Source organism: Parasteatoda tepidariorum, chromosome X2, assembly GCF_043381705.1.
Source record: "Parasteatoda tepidariorum isolate YZ-2023 chromosome X2, CAS_Ptep_4.0, whole genome shotgun sequence".
NCBI lineage: Eukaryota > Metazoa > Arthropoda > Arachnida > Araneae > Theridiidae > Parasteatoda > Parasteatoda tepidariorum.
The window spans coordinates 29,937,998-29,943,770 of record NC_092215.1 but is presented as its reverse complement, the minus strand read 5'-3'; the positions used below and the strand labels follow the sequence as shown (position 1 = coordinate 29,943,770).

General features: G+C 26.2%; 1 protein-coding gene across 2 annotated transcripts in view; it reads right to left on the bottom strand.

Annotated features, from left to right (window-relative positions):
• Nucleotides 1–5,309, bottom strand: part of LOC107440918 (uncharacterized) — a 153,114-nt gene extending 147,805 nt beyond the window's left edge. For both annotated transcript variants that reach the window (XM_043041013.2, XM_043041014.2), the window contains exon 1: nt 5,207–5,309. The gene's annotated coding sequence lies outside the window, so the exon portion shown is untranslated. The remainder of the gene's footprint in view (nt 1–5,206) is intronic.
• Between the last annotated feature and the right edge of the window lie 464 nt (nt 5,310–5,773).

Below are 5,773 nucleotides of genomic sequence, written 5' to 3'. Positions count from 1 at the left end.
TTAAATAAACCTGTTTAGAACGTATGATGGCTTAAGACTGCAATTATTTCAAGCTAAATACAACACTGATAACAGGGTTGGAGCCCTGTTATTACATATATATATATATATATATATATAGCAATAAAATATGATTTTTATAATCTGATAAAATTTGGTACATTTAGTAATTTTATCATAATACCTTAGAGCATGGTCAAAAATCTCGATACTTTTTACTTAAGCGTTTTGATGGACCGGGATAACCTGGTCGGTAAGACGCTGGGCCCATGTCCGAGGGTTCGTGGGTTCGAACCCCGCCGGCCGAAGACTCCCCGCGAAGTAAATGGTGATTGATGCACGCTAAATCTGTCGAGTTTCAAAGTCCTCCTTGTTCCTATAACAAATTAATGGAGATTGATCGTTCTCTGATTCAGGTCAAAATTACGATCTGTGGGTGAATGAATGGATGTAGGAATGGGTTCACCCTATAAACGGATGTGACGTATGAGTGTGGCAGAAGTCGAATTCTGGGCCATAGATGGCGCCACTGGAAAACAAGAGCAATCGCACTCTTTCTGCCTTAATGGCATACGTCAACAACAAGGTTTTATTTTACCGGAAATGTCACTACAACATATTGCTGTAATTTTACCAGAATTTTTCCTGTGAGTAGAACCTATTCATTGGTTTGCATGGCAACATATTCAGTTAGATATTGCAAATTCAAGGAAAAACATATAAGGAACTTCAGATTGTTAACTAACATATAAGTTTTGAAAAAATTGCACTAATAGAGTGTTATTAAACCATTTTTAATGGGAATTAAATTTCCACAAACAGTTAAAAAAATATTTTTTTTCTTCGGCTTCAATAACATAATTTTCAAGAAGTTTAGGAAAAATTCCTCACTAAAACTCAGTTGTGTTAATAATAACAATGATAACATTAAATTAACTATTAACATTAAATACCATTTATTAAAAATTATCTCGATAAACGCGAGATCTAGTTAAATCAGAGCTTGTAATTAACGAGTTAAACTTTATTTTTAAATTCAGTTTTTAAGTTTTATGGATGAAATATATTCATGAATATTTACGAGAAAATATGAAAACTAATTCAATGAGAAGCAGGAAACATGTATCATATGTTTTTACGCCAATATTTACTATTCCCTCTTCATATGAATTATTTATATTTCGACTTTTCCTGCTGCTGACATAATCGACAAAAAACTCGATACAACAGGTGTATGCAATCCATTAGAATAATTTGAAATCAACTCTCAAAGGTTCTATTATTCCATTATTATTTACGTGAATAACCTCTTTTATTCAATGACACATTATCAATATCCATTAAATTTGATTGTTAATCGGTAAATGCTAATATTACTGTAATATACCATTAATTTAAAATCATTTTAAATGAATGTGGAAGTAAATTTCACAATTTTTCATTATTATAATTAATAAAAAAATAAGAACCACAAAGTAATAAAAATGCAAAAAGGATAATTCCCTGATTTAACAGGAAAAAAAAAACTTTTGTCCTTAAGATTATTTCCTTAATATTTCCAGCAGAAAGATATACACGGTGAAAAAAATTCTGGTAAAATTACCGCAATGTATTACCATACATTAAGTTTCTGTTCAAAAAACCATAATTCAGATTATTAAAATCAAAATATACGGTATTTAAAACATACATTTAATATCGGTTTACCAGAAGTTCTGGTTTCAAAATTACGGTTTTATTACATCACATTTAATAAAAAAAATACAAAACTTAAAAGCCAATTAAACCGAATAGAGGGTTTTTAATGCCAGGCTCTAAAGTATGATGATAAATTTACCGAATTTTATGACAATTACTGACTTTTATTACATATTATATTTTATTGTTAACTTTACTAAAATCATAACCAAAGCACTGTAGTAGAAATTACCGAGGTTTTAGGTATTTCCATAATGCCAAAAACACGGTAAATTTTACCATATTTTTAATTTTGACCATACTTTTTTTTTCTCAGTGTAGTATATATCTTTTTAATCATGAAGTTTCTTTAATTTTTTTATCCTAATAATTATTAAAATTTCAATAATAATATTTTTATATAATTGATTTTTATTTATGTTAATTGGAAGCAAATATTAATGAAAATAATATAATACTTCCAGGAAGGATCCGAATAACATTCGCCTCACGTTACGTCCTCTCCCTTTTGTTTGATAAGTTAAACTCAAAATAAGTGTTCATCATCTTTTTTCAACTTAGTGCACACACACCCTAACTTTCAAAATATCTAATTATAATAAACATTCATTCAAAAAAATTGCAAATATCAATTATTTAAAAATATATACATCTAATGAACATATAAATATTAATAAAATATCTGTAATACTATTTTTTATTCTAAATACATATATCAAAATGAAAAAAATAATTTGCCTTAAAAATTGTTTAATGATAAAAAAAATTATATTTGTTCACCGAAAATAAAAATCAGAGCTTTGTGACATATACTGTAAAAGATTAAAGTACCTTAATCCAACATTTTTTTAATCATATGATCTAAAATAAATACTATGTATAGCGTAATATCGAAAATATATACTATGTATAGCGTAATATCGAAAATATCGGATATATCAAGAATATCAACAGTTAACAGTCCAAAGAAAGACATTAGATACTGGAGATGAAAATATTCAAAAATAAAATCGTTGACTAAAAAAAATCATGTTGCTTCCTTCACTTTACATAATATTACGCTTAATACAATAATTTTACAAGTCTTTATCATGGAAAATTATGTGCTTTAAATACCTTTCAATGGCTTTTCCGATGCAAAACTGATGGAAGATGTGTTTGTTGGAACAGACATCCAAGAACTGACGAAAGTTTGGACCAGAATAGAAACAAACACAAGAACAGCATGATAATTTTCTCAATTAGTTATAACAAACTTCCTTAGAAACAAAAAAGTCCCTAACTGTAATTCTGATAATAAAAAGTTTCAAGATTTTAAGTTGGAAAGTTAAGTTAGGAAAGACATTTGATATTGTTGACAAATATTTTTGAGAAAAGAATCTAGTTGGTTAAAAAAAACTTCACCCAAAATTAGGTTTAAAGTTTTAATTTGACAAGTCTTTAACATGGTTAATGCTTCAAATACTTTCAAATGATTGATCCGAAGCGAAACTGATAGAAAATGTGTTTATTCAAACAGATATCTAAAAATTGGTGAAGGATGAAAGTTTGGAAATAAAATAGAACAAACAAAACAGCAGAAGAAAGGCATAGTAACTTTCCTAACTAGTTACAACTAACTTTCTTAGAAGCAAAAAAGTCACAAACTGCATATCTGATGTAGAAAATATAATAAAATATTTCAAGATTTTAAGTTGGAACACATCAGATACTGGAGACAAAAATATTCAAAAAGAAAATCTAGTTGATTAAATTAAACATTTTGCTTACCCCTCTTCACATAAAATTAGGTTTAATGTAATAATTTGTCAAGTTTATACCATAGAACAGTGTATGAGTTAAAAGCATTTCAATGGTTTATCAGAAGCAAAACTGGTGAAGCAGATATCTAAAAACTGATGAAAGATGAAAATTTAGAACCAAAAATAGAAACAAACAAAAGTAAAGCATGGTAATTTTCTTAACTACTTGTAACTGAATTTTTTAAAAACAAAAAAGGCCTAAACCGCAATTCTGTTGCAGAAAAAAATAATAATATATTTCAAGGTTTTAAATTGTATTATGGACTTAAAAGTTCGTTTTCCCAATTCCCACCAGGATTATTTTCCTGAAAATTTAAGCGCAGTTAATAAAGAACATGGTGAAACATTTCATCAAGGTAAAAAAAAAATGGAAAGGCGATAGCAATCGAAATGAAATGTCAGCACGATATTGCTGGATGCTCAAATTTAAATCTACTTTCAAAAAGTATTTTTTGAAGATAGGCCATACTATTATTATTACATGATATTGGAGATATAAAATGTACCATACAATATCTAAGATTTTTGGCATATCAAAATATTTGACATCAAGAGGCTAATATTATTGATTAAATCATTTTTCTCATGGAATAAAAGTAATAATAGTACTTTTTTACTTGCAATTTTGTACTTATACTTAATTACTTGAATAAGGATATAAATATAATTTATGTAGAGTTATAAATTTATAAAATTTATAAGAAATAAAAAATTTTAAAATAAAAAAACTGATTCTTTCAAAATATACTATCATTTACTACAAATCATTACTCGATAGAAATAAACAGATTTAATTTGTGGAATCAGCAATAAAAAAAACGTACAAAAAGCAGTGCTCAAATTTCTTTTAAAGTTTTGTTTTCAAGTCGGTGATACTATTATTATTACATGATATCGGAAATATAAAATGCATCATGCAATATCTAACATTTTTGGCATATCAAAATATTTGACAGCAAGAGTTTAAAAAGAATTGATTTTTTTGTGGAATAAAAGTAATAATAATAATTTTTAAAAAAAATTCATGATGTATAACGTTTTGAAAATATTCTAAAATTTACTTCTAATATTTACTTTGAAACTACTCTAAAATTTGTTGTTGTTACTATTATTAATCATATCAAATTACTATATAATTATTATATTATCATATCAAATTATTTTATTATAATCATATTTAATTCACCACATAATACATAAGATTTTTGGCATATCAAAATATGAGGAAGGGAAGAACTGATTCAATCCAGTTTTCTTTCATAAAATATAAGTTAAATAAAAAAAAAATTATACCATTATTTCTGATTTAATGCTGACACTCTTCTAAATTTATTTCCTAAATACAATGTCTCAAATTATTTTATTTTAATCATAAAACTCTGAAAAATAAAATGTACCTCAATAATATCAAACATTTTCGGCAAATGGTCAAAATATTTTATTGTTAAAATTTTAAAGAAAGAAGAATTTTTTTCTCTGATAAAATATTAGAACAAGCTCTTTTTTCTCTTCTTCTAAATAAATTAATTAATAAAACGATTTTAAAATTCGCTACAAACTTTTTTTTTAAAAGTTCTAAAAACAAAAAAAAGTTTATGATATCCAATAAAATAAAATATGCCACATTAAATTAGTATAAATAAAAACAAACAAACAATATTTTTTCGTAAGCAATGAAATTTTGAAGAAAAAAATATAAGGCTTACTTATTTTTTCCACCTGTTCGCGCAGAGCTTGTTGTGAAAAATCTTCCGTTTTCCACACATTAGTAAGAGCGCGTTGGTTCTGGTTTCATTCTCAACCTGATATGTTCGGTCATTTTGACAAATGCCGTTAGACGGCAGCCAAATTCAACGCCAACGCGCCAAAAGAATGTTACCTTTATGGAAATTAAATTTATCGTGAATCTAGGCTATTGCTCCCTAATTTTACAAAGCAAATTCTTAATTTAGTTTTTAGAAGAACTGTAAATAAATTCGCTTTAAATAAGTAAAATAATATCTGTTGTTTAAAAATAATCTTATTCCGAAATTAGTTTTGATTTATCATGATGTTTCATAAAAAATTTAAATTTGAAAATAAGAAAACGATCTCGAAAATAAGTCATTTTTAAAATTATTTGTTTTAAAAATCGTTTTCTTTTCTCATTTTTAATGAAGTAAGGAATCTTAAAGCTTTTTATTGTGGAGGAAAACAATTTTTACAATCGGAGTTAAACATTAATTTTAAGAAATAACTTTAAAAAAGGTTGCTTTTTTTAATGCGAGAATAAT